Genomic DNA, 13928 nt, shown 5'->3' with positions numbered 1-13928 from the left:
GCGCTAGGACAGTAACTTGACACACTGTATGCACTAAAATATGTATTAATCAATTCATAAATACATTCTAATATCTTTCAAAGCTCTATCTCTTGAGTTTCACTCATTTCCTTTCCTACATCTCTGTAAAGATGGTCTATGGGCACTACAAACTCACTGTATTCAAATACTGCATTACTTCCTAAATCTGGTGTGTTTCCTATATTCCCTACCTCAGTTAAAGGCACCTCTTACCTTAACTTCTACAACATTCTATTTATTTTCCTTCATCTATCCCCAATATCGCTATTTGAGTGAGCTTTCCAAAATACAAATATAACTATGCTTATCCCTAGGTTAATATCATTCAGTGGTTTCCTATCATCTATAAAATCCAAATTCCTTAATATGATACAAGGAACTCACATCTCCTTCATCCTTGCGCAGGGGCCATGCTAATCTTCTCTGTATCGTTCCAATTTTAGTATATGTGCTGCCGAAGCGAGCACGCACATCTCCTTCAACTATTCAAACGTGCTCTCCTGCTCCTCCTCAGAGGGGCCCTTTCAATTCTGGCCACACTGGGCCATGTGCTATTCTTTAAATCTATTGCTTCATACTGCTATCACTTCATCTTAATGGTTTCAAATGAAGCCTTTCCTGACCCATGCTAGCAGATTTAGAATTAATTACATTACTCACCATATAGCATAGTCAATCTTCACTATTCATCAATTCTGTATTTGTGAATTTGCCTACTTGCTAAAATTTATTTTGAACCCCAAAGTCAATACTTGGAGGGCTCTTGTGGTTACTTGCAGACAGGCACAGAGGCAAAAACTATGCCCAGTGTGTGCATCCTCAGCTTAGGTCCAATAAGGCGACAGACATTCTGTCCTTTCATTTCAGATCTTATACTAAAAACAAGTATCCTTTTCATGGTCTATTTAGTGCCATGTTTTTCACATTTTCGTGCTTTTTCATGGTGATTCTGCTGTCAAAAATGCCCCCTCAAGCATTAAATGCTGTTTGGTGTTCCTAAGGACAAGAAGGCTGGGGATGTGCCTTACAGAGAAAAATAAAACATGTGTCCGAAGACCTTTCTTCAGGTAGGAGTTACTGTGCCATTGGCCATTCAATATTAATGAATCAACAACACATGTTAAGGTGTCTTTAAACAAACAAACAAAAAAACAAAACATGAATAACAAGGTTATATACTGACCAGTTAATGAAAATGTGATCAGAGGCTCATAGGAACATAACTCAGAAACTCAGAATTTTCCCCCAGAAGCAATGACTCCATTTTTGCTAATTCAGTGGTCACAGGGAATTTCTAAGACATTACTACCATGAATAATGAAAACTGACTATATTTTCATATGCATGTCTGTCTCCACCACAAAATTAGTGGGCTCTCTGAGAACAGAAATGGCATCATATTTATGTTTGAACTCTAATTCTTAGTACTATGTCAGACATGCATTCTGCAGTTAATAGTTTTTGCACTTGATTTTACAATTGTGGTTTCTCATCATTTTATTGTAATTTGCCCTATAAGTTTAGATATTATGGCAGGATCTTCACTGTTTCCCACCCCATGAAGACATTGTTCTACTTCACAGTTAATAATCTGAATTTTATCTTCTGTCCCTGCCCCTTCACCTCTTTTAAAGCCAAAGATCATGCTCCTCAAGTTCAAACGTCAAAATTAAAGTTAAATGAAAAGGCATTTATAGAGGTTTACTTTTCATCAGTTAGCCCTAATGAGCTTAGATCTAAAAACAGACAAGCTGTGAGCCAAAATGAAAGACTGAGCACACATGCCTATATTCTTTTGCTAAGGGCACAATAAAATGACAAAAAAGATACCGGCATTTTTTAAAAGAATAAAATGCCAACAATACTGGAGGTGAGGTGGGAGAGAAATGAAAAAGATTAGCCAAACTAGAAATTTTAGGAAATTCCTGGAAGTTAGCAGATGAACGAGGCTTGAAAGTTCAACAAAAAATTAGACTTGACAATCTGAAGATAATTCCCTTATTTACAAAATAGCTAGGAATGCTATATAAAATACCAAAAACATCTTCTCAAATACAAAACCAAGCCAAGAGAATCTTCATGGGTCCACCGGATGAAGATAAAAAACTGGTAAGCAGGTGCTTAAGCCACGGCTGCTCTGGGGTTTGTAGATTTCAGTACCTACAAGTTCAGAGGCAGCAGCTTAGGACTTGGTCTCTTCACAACAGAGAATTGAAATTGTGGCTCTCCATATAAGGCTGGGACCTTACAGGACTAACCGCCACCCTGTGAGAGACTGGCCTAGCAAAGATGTGCCTGCTAACCAAGGAAGACAATGAGCATTAGCTTGTCTCAGTCTGGATACCCTGATAAAGGGAAATATCTCCTGAGAATGTATAACCATGGCCTACTCTCAAGGATTCAGGGTTCCAATATACCTACCTTGTACAGAAAACCCTGAGCAGAAAAATTACAAAGATGCCAAACAGAAGCCTTAGCAAATCTTCCTTGGAGGAATATGCTCTTTAACCAGGCTGTACAGAATCCTTTCAATGAAACCCAGCCAAGCATGAGCTCACAACTCCAAAACCACAAAACACTCAAGGAAAAAAAGGTAATTGAAAACACAAGACAGTAACACTGTCATAAAGGAAAGCAGATAAGATTGAATAAACATCGTAATCTATGACATTCAGTTCTTCCTAAGTGGATTTCCTCTAGGCCTCCCTTGAGAAGTACATGTGTGTTCAAATAGTCTTCTTTTATAGTAGAGTCAATATAGTTACTGTGTAAAATTGAAAAAAGACATGTTTTCTAAGACAAGCAGTATAATTTTAAAAATTATAATACTCTCACCCAGGGTAAGTACCACTCCCTCCCCAAGAAGCATTTGGAGAGAAGTCATGGCATTTTTGATGCCCCCATGGCTATGGCAGAGAACAGGAGCACTAAAAATTAAGATGTGCTCAGCACAATCCTACACAACATAGTTCTGCCAAAATGCTAATTATGAATTGTTGAGAAACACTTTACTAACTAAATCTAAAACTGTTATCAATGATTAACTCTATGAAATAAGGCTGGGAACAGAAATTTTTAACTTCATTGCATATTCATTTTTCTATAGTTTAATGCTATTTACCAGGTAACTGTATTTTTTAAAGGTTAATTAAAACAAGTTTATCATAATAACTAGGGAGGAAAAGCTATTCTGTTCATTGGTCAACATAAACTGGGGTGTTCAGAGCACAAACGCTGCATATTCAACTACCCCAGAATTCCCAGACTCAGGAGAGCAGTCTCTTCAAACACCTAAATGTTTCTTAGCTAAAATATCTCCACAATTAAAATAATCTTACTGATGTGGGTTGTATGCTTACGCAGTGAAGATATGATACTTCTTTTGTGAGGTGGCAGTTGCAGCACCAAAGCTTTCCACAGCTAAAAAGAAACCCAAGGAAGGAGTCAAGACTCAATACAAATAACCATATATATTGAAGTAGTGGGGTAGATGTTTCTGTGGTGCAGTTCAAGAATATATCACTTAGTAAACTAATGAAAGCCTATTGTTGTTAAATAAGTGATCTATCAACAAGGCATATCAGTATTAGATTTGATGGAAGGTCAATTAATGAAACACTTGCACAGATGAAAGTGGAAGATGAAAATATAATTTATGGGAACTAGAGGCAGACGAGAAGTTATCTATTAAACAGTAAATCTGTAATTACCTTACAACTTTGCTACTCAAAGATAAATTCTCAGTGTTCTCTCTCTCACTCTTCTCTCCCTCTCCTTTATCACCATACCCTGACCACTAGAGAACAGTTTTCTTCATACTTTTGCTTTCCCTCTCTATTCCTTTATTGCACAGAGTAGCTAGCATACACAGGCATATTTCACTTATATCTTACTAAATAGCCAATATGTTTAGATCAACATCAAACTGAAGTGGGTTAAGATTCTTTCAAAATGTTTTTCTCCATTGATATGCTCATTTATCTTTATATTCCAATGAATTATTTTGCATCACTTAACGATAACACCAACAAAAAACTTTGCATACTTGTTACATTCTAGAATTTCAGTGTTTTTCACTTATCATTATAAAACTATTATAAAACCTTTCATATGTACTTGTTTATATTTAAGGCAATCTTTATCTATAAACAGGGACAAAATTATTCTAAAAGAAATAACTCCTAGATGTTTCTTCTTTTCAGCTAAACATTTTTTTAAATAAACTTCTTATACATAGAAAAATTAGAAAAGGTTCAAATGCTATCACAAAAAAAAAAAATCTTGCATAAACAAGTTAAGAACAGATGCAAACACTACCAGAAAAACCTAGACATAAGAACTAGCTCAACACAGACCCGGATCATGAAAAACCATAAAGCACATATAAAGCCTTGTTGTAATAGAAATGCTTAGGAAATCACATTAAGAGGCTCTCAGAATCTAGAAACAAGGGTGACCCCTCAAGATGACTGAAACACAAGATACATAAGTTAGCAGAAAAAAGCCACCCTAAGAGGAACAGATCTACTGCAAATATTGTCTAAAGTGTCTAAGATATACCTTTAAGATAAGAACATAATAAAGATGGAATGCCTGGGTGGCTCAGTGGTTAAGTGTTTGCCTTTGGCTCAGGTCATGGTCCTGGGATCAAGCCCTGCATCGGGCTCCAAAGGGAGCCTGCTTCTCCCTCTGCCTGTGTCCCTGTCTGTCATGAATAAATAAATAAAATCTTAAAAAAAAAAGAAGAACATAATAAAACAGTGACAATTAAGTGTACAGTAAGCTTTTAGAAAAAAGAGTGTTAACAGACAGTTTCTGGACAATCCTAGGAAAAAAAGAGGAAATTCGTAGGTCTCTAAAACTGCCCAGAGAACTTGCCTACTCGGGATCCCTGGGTGGCGCAGCGGTTTAGCGCCTGCCTTTGGCCCAGGGCGCGATCCTGGAGACCCGGGATCGAATCCCACTTTGGGCTCCCGGTGCATGGAGCCTGCTTCTCCCTCTGCCTGTGTCTCTGCCTCTCTCTATCATAAATAAATAAAAATTAAAAAAAAAAAAAAAAAAAGAACTTGCCTACTCGATATTCCAGGATTTCTCAATCTTGGTATATTGACGTTTTGATAATTCCTTGTTATGGAGGGATTGTCCTATAAATGGTTTAGCAGCATCCCTGGTCTCTACCCACTAGATGCTAATAAGCATCCCCACCCCACCCCAGACTGTGACAACCAAAAATGTCTTCAAATATTACCAAATGTCCTATGGGAGGCAAAACTGTCCCCAGAATCAGTGATATATTTTAAATAATGCAAATAAATGCACCAAGCTAATACAGTTTAACATTTCTAAAATCAAAATCACTTCAATTTTCTTGCTCACCTAGTGTCTCATAATAATTTGGCTTTATATAAAGTATGGTCAGGGTTGTAAGAAGTATTTGCTGACCATACTTTATACTATGTTAATAGCATAGCATAATGCTAATTGCATAGCATAGCTATATGCTAATAATAAAAATCAAGTCACATACTTTTTTCCCCACAACTTCTAACACTGTTTTAAGTATCTTTCAGGAATTTGAATGCTTTTAAAAATGTTTTTAAAATTCCTTGTTTAACATTCTCATAATCTTCCTACCAGTATCTTGACTTTCTAAGTTTTCCTTTTCCCTAATTTTTACAGTTCCTTTGACCCTCCCCTCCATGACAACCACACAGCTCATTCATCATCCTTACTGTAAATATCTTTCCTTTGAAAGTTAACAGTATATCATGCAGGGATAAATGAAATGTGACTTATTAATTAGTACCCAGGTAAATGATCACAAAAGACATCTCCATCCTTTAATAATAATAAAGGGGTCATATATCATTGAGAACAACCTGCTTGAAACTAGAGAATACAAGAATGTACTAAAAACATAATCTACATGATCTCAGGATCGTGAGATCAAGGCCCGAGTGGACTCCTTGCCCAGCAGGGAGTCTGCTTGAGATTCTCTTTTTTCTTCTCCCTCTGCCCCTCCCCTGCTTGCCTGCACATACCTGCAGGTGTGCAGGTTCGTGTACTCTCTCCCCTCAAATAAATAAATCTTAAAAAAAAGAAAGTAAGAACCTACATGAACCTTTAAAACAAGATGAGGGCTTACCTTGGGAAAAGATCCCCAAACCCTGAAAACCTATGGACTGCCCTTTGCCTAGGAATCCCTTGCAAACTTTGAAATACCTCTGTCATTTGATCAGCCACAGTGAATTTGTAATTTCCCTATATTTATCTCTTATTCCCCATTCCCTCTGCCACCACTTTCAAGTTCTTATTGCTTCACCTTTAAATTATCACTGCAAGTCTCTTCCCACTATTCTCTTCTTCACTGTAACCCACTCAGCACAAGACTATCATGTAAAAATTTTAAAGACAATATTAGAAGTTTACTGTTACCTGAAAATGTTTAAATCTCTTTTAAAAAATCTAGCTTTTTAAATCTACTCAGCCTAATTCCTCTATTCTCTAATATAAACTATCTATTCTAACCAAATTATTTTTATTTACTACACGTGCAACCACACGTCTCTTTCTACTGAAATGCCATCACTCATGTTACCTCACCCAACAATATTCGTTTCTTAGCAATTCAGTACCTAATCAATTTATGGCACACTTCTTGCCTTTTCAGAATCAAAGTTTTAGAGCTAAAAGGACTCATCTCAAAATTAATTCAATCAAATGAATGCCAAGTCTCTCTCTACAGATGAGACTTTCTTTTCCTAAACTTCAAACTCTTTCAGAACTTAGACAGGTGCACATGATAAAATGCTATTTATATGCTAATTTGTGTTGTTTCCTAATTTCAGTAATAGATTAAACTCAGCTATGATCATGGAACAATGCTTGGTTGACGAGATGCAAAAAAGACAGTTTCTTTTCTAAGGTAACCCTTTTACTGTGTGAAATCCCAGTATACATGTATGTACACGGATTTACTTTTGGTGAAAATTTCTACTTGAGTGTAACAAATTCTAAGCTGCTCTTTTTGGAGGTATTTTGGGAAAAGGGGAACTGCAGGTCTGGAAGATAAAAGAGAAGGGAAATAAAAAGATGGCAGAGTAGATGATATTTGCAGTTCACTCTTAGAAGAAGGGACAAAAATTTCCAGTCTTCGATCTAGAAACAGTCTATTGGGAAGGAGAGAAAGGATATGAGAATGAGAAGGACAGAGCCAAATCAGTGTTCCATTATGCTATGTTCTGATGAGTGCTGGCATGAAATTATCATGGGTAAAAAAGAACTATAAATACCCCCTCAGCTCTAGCAAGCTGAGTTAAATAAAGGTTACTAAAAGCTTATTTTTTTAATTTTAAATATCCAAGTTATGCTATCTCTAGAACAACAGTTGGAACCACAAGTTGGAGTAACTTTTGAGTGGAAATAAGAAAGGCTCTTATTTATAAGACACCATAAAAAAAAAATGCTTCTTAAAATTTTAAGAACTCTCTACCTCATTCCTTCAAATTGGAAATCCTGAAAAGTTTCTTTCAAGTAGGGGGAAATGGAAAATAACGCATAGTCCACGTTTTTTTCCAAATTTAATTGCATAAAATGTTGTTGATAATCTGTTTGATACATTTAAGGTTTTAATTGGATGAATGTTTATAAGGATTTTTAAGGCTTCAATCACAACCACAGATTGCTTAACCTTACTGCCCCCATAACATCTTAAATTCCTTCAGGGAAAATTTCTCTACCTTGGGATTTTCAAGAACCTAATGCTAAAACTGATGAGGGCATCCAGTGATGACTCTGCCTCAAAGTGAGGCATATGCCTCACAGGGTGCTTCAACTTTCTTAAAGTCTTTAAAGTTTTTTCATTTACCCCTCATTCCAAAAGATTACTAGTTTGAAAAAGAAAATAAAAAGCATTTGAATCAACTGACATAAAAATATGCAGTATCATTGCTTAATTTCTGAAACAAGCAACTTCAATGAATTAAAATTTAACTCAGTTACCCAGATTTCTTATATCAAAGTCTCAGATAGAAGGGCATTTAATAGATGAATAAAAAGGCCCAAAATTTTATCTATGTAAAGCTAAATTTTCCATAAAACATATTATATGTAAACATATATATATTCTAGGTAAAATAAAAAAACAAATCCCCTTGAAGACAGCCACAATCATCCAAAATACTAAAAAGTTCCTCTTATGATAGTGGACCATAAGGAACATATTACAACTATTTGCATATGTGATTAAGAATCCTGTGATAGGGAGCTTATCAGGAATCATTATGTGTCCTTATAAAAGAAAGGCAAAGGGAGATTACTCTTTCACACATACAAGAGAAGGTGATAAGAGGAGCTGAGAGAGATTTGAAGCCCTTGAAGACTAAAGTGGTGTGGAACCACAAGCCAAGGAACGCTAGCAGCCACCAGAAACACAAAAGAGGAAAAGAACAGATTCTCTTCTTGAGCCTTTGAGGGAGCACAGCCCTGCTAATACCCTAATTTTGGTCCATTGATAGTGATTTCAGATCTCTGACCTCCAGGATTGTGAGAGAATAAATCTCTTTTTGTTGTAAGCCATCAAGTTTATGGCAATTTGTTATAGCAGACACAGAAAACTGACAGAATCATATAAGGGTCTTAGATTTTAAAAAGCTGCTGATGAGCAAATGAGATAATGTATGGAGACCATTTAGCATAGTCCTAAAACATAGTAAGCAGTCAATAATATTACTCATGCCATTGACACAATGACTAATCTCCAAGCTCTTGGTGCTGACAGGAAAAATTAGGAGGTTCAAACAGTAAAACCAGGCATATACGCACAAGGCTCATGTGAGTTAAAGCATATAAATCAGCCACTCATATGGTGTGTACTTGCCAGTTATGTAAGTGTTGTGCTATAATTTGCCCCATACTGAAAAGATAAACTGTGCATGAGGCCAGCCAACTGATAGCTTCCTGGGAGCGGCAAGCTTGAATTTTCATTAGTAAAGAAAAAACAAGGTTACAAAGAATGGAAGAGTATAAAAATGAGCAAAGCAATGGAAATCATTTTGATGCTTGCAGAGATATCAGATCTGGCTAAAATAGATACCACGGTAAGAGACCAAATTCTAAGGTTAGAGCTATATAAATGATACAAGACCCTAAAACCTATGCTGATTTGATTAATAAAGAGAACATTTTATAGAATGTATTATTTTACTAATATTGGCTCTTGTTGACTTTAAAATATAAACATGATCTGGCCCTACACCAGACTAATTTAGAATTCTTTGATAGAGAATAATTATCAAGGATTCTGATGCCTACTTAGGTGGAAAACCCCTGTACCAAAGTCAATTCAAGGCAAATGACCTAAGGCATAAAAATATTAAGTATATATCATATCTTTGATGTATTCAGCTAAATTGGCTTATCATTTTCCTAAGTGAAAACTCCTCCCAAGATATAGCCCCTCTAGGTTCCGCCACATATTTTTCTCTAAAGCAATCCCTCACACTTCACTTTGTTCATATTTCTCACAAATTGTTCTAGAAAAATTTCAAGCATCTTCAGGTGCCCTATCCACCCCACTTTTCATATCTAACCCAACCAAGATCTAACAATATTTTACAGAACAAAGGAACCATGTAAAAGTTCCATTAATATATTATAAACAATTTATAAAACTGGCCATTTACTGTAATAAAACATAAGTACATTTATCAAATAAAATTCCAAATCACCTCTTACAAAAGATTTCCAAAAGCATAAAATTATGAAGTGGGTCTATGAAAAGCTAAGCACAGTTCATTTCAATCTACTTAAGTGCTACTAAGTAGTTAACTGGTAGGCTCTGAAAGATGCAAAGTATATGGAAATCTCTACCATTTAGAAATGAACTTCACCAGCACTAAGGTAAAAAGAAAGGGTGATCTGAGAAGATGAACTAAACATAATCCTAAAAGGAATCTCCTTTGTGGGGGTTGGGGGTGGGGCAGGGGAGTGAGGTGTGACCTTGCTGGCTTTACCCTAGCCTGGTCTTGTTTCATGACTAAAGCTAAAAATAAAGCAACACAAGTTAATGTTCAGATAATTAAGTTGTAAATTAGCTCTTTCCTCTCCCACAAACACCTACAACAACTTACGCATATTCTCACGTATTTCTATTTACCTTCGTACTCTTCATAAATTTCAATCACATCAAATTCTATTGATGTCTATATCTACCAGCAATGTGAGAGAGCATCTGTTAGTCTCTATCCTCCTCAAAAGTACTATCAAATTCTTTTGGTCCTTCTAATTTGTTAAAATGGTATCTAACAGTTTTAATTTATGATACTTATATGTGAGGTTAAGTATATATACTTAGGAACCATTTGGATTTCCTATTCTATGAATTACCTGTCTATAATCTTTGCTCAACTTTACAGTTGGTCTTTTTCTTATCAATCTATAGGTATTCATTATATATTAAGGAAGTTCGCCTTTTGTCTGCAATACAAGTTGCAAATATTTTCCTGTTTCTATATTATCACTATGCTGGTTTTGATCATTTCTTTCCTTCATGTATGTATCTTATTGTCCTCAAACTGTAAATTCCTTCCATGAAAGGACATTTCTTTTTAATATCCCCAGGATAGTGCTTCTCAGATCTTCTAACTACATATGCCAGAAAAATTTAAAAGAAGGGAAACCAAACTTCCAGAGGGTGGTCAAGGGTGAACATTAATTACCATTGTACCATCTACTTGGGTTGTCTCTCCAATCCAACTTCACACGGTTACAGCAAATACCACCAAGTTCTAATAATACAATATAGTTTGTTGAACAGGGGAGGGATGAGTACTAGATAAATCTTTCCTGTCATCTGAGCTGGTACTTAAACTCAGGAGATGCTGGCAGCCATATTTTCCGCTAACAGGAGTAGGAAGTGGTTCTCTGCAAGAGAAGAAATAAAGGAAATGTGTGCAGAATAAAGAGATGTAGTGTATTGTGCTGGCACTGGATGGAATTCTGAGTCTCAATCTTTGGATTCCATCAGATGCTCCCTGAATCTTTACAATAAATCTTACCTCTTGTTTACACCACTTAGATGGATTTCTATTAATTACAGCCAAAAGTAGCCTACTTACTACAACTACCATCTCCTCATAGCATTCCGTAAAGGGACACTATAACATCAAAAGTTGAGGAAGGACAGAACCTCAGATTTTTTCTTTCTTGAAGTTATATTTATAAAATGACAGCTGTGTGCCAGGAACAGGTCTAAGTCCTTGAAAAATAGTTAAACAGAAGAGCTACAATTACTGTTTCCATAGGGCTTACACTGTAGTGAGAACAGATAATAAAATTATATATTATATAAATTGTAACATAAATTACATATTATATAAATTATAAATTATATAAAAATATAATTTCAGGTAGTGATAAATGGTTTGCAGAAAAGTTTTTATATAAATTTATATAAATTACAAATTTTATAAAGATACAATTTCAGGTAGTGATAAGTGGTTTGCAGAAATTTTTTTAATGGTAATGAGATAGAAGGAAATAAGGGTGCTGTCATTCTAAACGGTTGGTTAGTGAATACTGCTTATCTGAGAATACTTGAACTGAAACCTGAAATGATGAAAGTCACGTAATGTTTTAGGAAGAGAATTTTCAGGCAGAGTGAACAGTCCTAAGTCAGAAACAAACCATGACATTTCTGAGGGACAAAAAGGAGGGCAGATATAGTGAACAGGACAATGTTAAAGAAGTGGTAAAGGAGTAATTTAAAAGAAAAAGATGTAAGTTTGCGAAGTAAGTAGGGATCAGTTCACGTGTAGGAACTAGTAAGCAGTAGAAAGGATTTGAAAATTAACAATCTATACAAAAAACACACTATATTATCTTTAATCCTTATATTGCCTTGCATCAATGATAAATAACTTTAACAAAAAAGGCCTTTAGAAATTACCATTCCCACATATTTGACACAAACCTGAAGTTAGCTAGAAATGAACGTTTCCTAAGCAGAAAATATCATTTCTACTATACCATGAACATTAAAAAAAAAAAAAAAAATAGGTAAAAAGCAAAGCCATTTAAGAATCTAGGATGATAAAATGATAGAAACTACTTCAAATTCTATCCTATCTACTATGATCAAGAATGTACAAAGGTCTTAGCTACGGAAGAACATACAAACTTCTTTCTAAACTACTATAAACATAATATCCTTTGTTTACTGAGTTCACTATGATTGTATTTGATGTTGCCAAGGTAAAATACCATCAGAAGAGAAAAAGTGGAAACCAGACTTCTGATTTTAAGAATAGCCACAATATAATGGTTGACAAAGTTGTTAGTTTTAATGTTATCTTTACTATGAAAAAGGAAGAATTTCCCCTTTGTGGTGACACTGGATACAAGGGGTGCTTTAACATCTCTTCCTCTGGGCCGCCTTGGTGGCTCAGCGGTTGAGGGTCTGCCTTCGATCCAGGGCGAGATCCTGGGTTCCGGGATGGAGTACCGCATCAGCCTCCCTGCGAGGAGCCTGCTTCTCCCTCTGCTTGTGTCTCTGCCTCTCTCTGTTTCTCATGAATAAATAAGTAAAATAAATAAAAAAAAAATCTCTTCCTCTGAAAGCTTTTTAAAACAGATAACCAATCTGTTTGAAGAGGTTCAGTTCAGTATCTCCAGATCTTTCCAGACAACTAATATCTGTGCACAGTAAACAAGTAAAACTACATTGCTACTAAGATTAACATCAGTAAAGTCAGATTATAAAAGCTCTAAAGTAATCCTGAATCTCATCGTTCACGTTGTTAGATAGTTAGCCCACATAACAAGAGACTAAAAAGTAGACTGTTTATAACACAATCTATAAAGAGACATACTTTGTAACTGTGGTGTGAGTTTAAAAAAAAATAAAAGTCACTAGACACCTTGATCGAGACTTGACTCTGAGTGCATCCTTCTCAACACATTTCCAGCAGTTTGGCAAAGTGCCCAGGGATGATTAGCAGCCAGTGTATGTAAGGGAGGGATATGGTCAATCTAAATTGTATCAAGTCTCCCCCCAGTGGTCATAGACAAATAACAAGAAAAGGGGGAAATTGTTGCACCTTCTGTGAGACTGACCAGAAATACACTGTGCAGAACCTGGGCCCTACAAGAAAGAAATAAAATCTTTAATTCAATACTAGCAACCTACCAGTAAAGAGATCTTTTATGCTTCTCTGCTCTTACGATATTCTTAAATGTGAAGCCTATTTTTGGAAGGAAAGAACCTACAGGCAAAATAAAACTAGCATATTTCTTCTCAGTATATATTTTTAAAGGAATAAACAATATCTTCAGACAGCCCAGTATTGGTTTTACCTAAAACAACCAGGTGTTCATTCTCCTTAAAATATATACCAGCACAGCCCTTGCAAGTTAACTACATTTACCTGAAGTAGGGTTCTGTTACAAATTTAGTCATTTACCAAATGAATTGCCTTGTTAAAGAAAATTATCAGTGTTACAAACCTAATGTCTACTTTGCAAAACACTCTTTCAAAAACCACCTAGAACTAGATAATTTATAATACAGTAAGTGATGTCAAACATACAAATGGGTCCTCTTGCTTCTTGTAATATTTATTTTCTTGGTGCTTTTACAATTAGATAGCCTTTGACTAGCACTAACCCTATATTATTTGCAACTCTCGGCAATAATTTGCTGTTACTCACTTTTAACAAAGCCTGGATGTCAAAAATGTGAAAGGCATTTAATTAAAACATCTGCTGTCTTCTAACCATCCATTATTAAGTGGTAAAGTACATTTTAAAAAGATGGTAAATACTCAACTTCAATTTAAAAACAGCCTTTTAAAAAGGTAACACAATTATGGCTGTCTTGGTTATCCCAAGCTAAAAAGGAGGGGAGAGGG

General features: G+C 35.5%; 1 protein-coding gene and 1 non-coding gene across 4 annotated transcripts in view; both read right to left on the bottom strand.

Moving 5' to 3' along the window:
- The window catches only part of MPP6 (membrane palmitoylated protein 6), a 111265-nt gene that overhangs the window by 95161 nt on the left and 2176 nt on the right, over positions 1-13928 (bottom strand). The window lies entirely within an intron of this gene.
- LOC119867684 lies at positions 384-488 on the bottom strand. The gene has a single exon (XR_005369852.1). It is a non-coding gene; the product is annotated as a U6 spliceosomal RNA (small nuclear RNA).

This window comes from Canis lupus, chromosome 14 (genome assembly GCF_011100685.1).
Source record: "Canis lupus familiaris isolate Mischka breed German Shepherd chromosome 14, alternate assembly UU_Cfam_GSD_1.0, whole genome shotgun sequence".
Taxonomy (NCBI): domain Eukaryota; kingdom Metazoa; phylum Chordata; class Mammalia; order Carnivora; family Canidae; genus Canis; species Canis lupus.
Note: the sequence above shows the minus strand (reverse complement) of the source record. Positions and strands in the feature narration are given on the sequence as shown.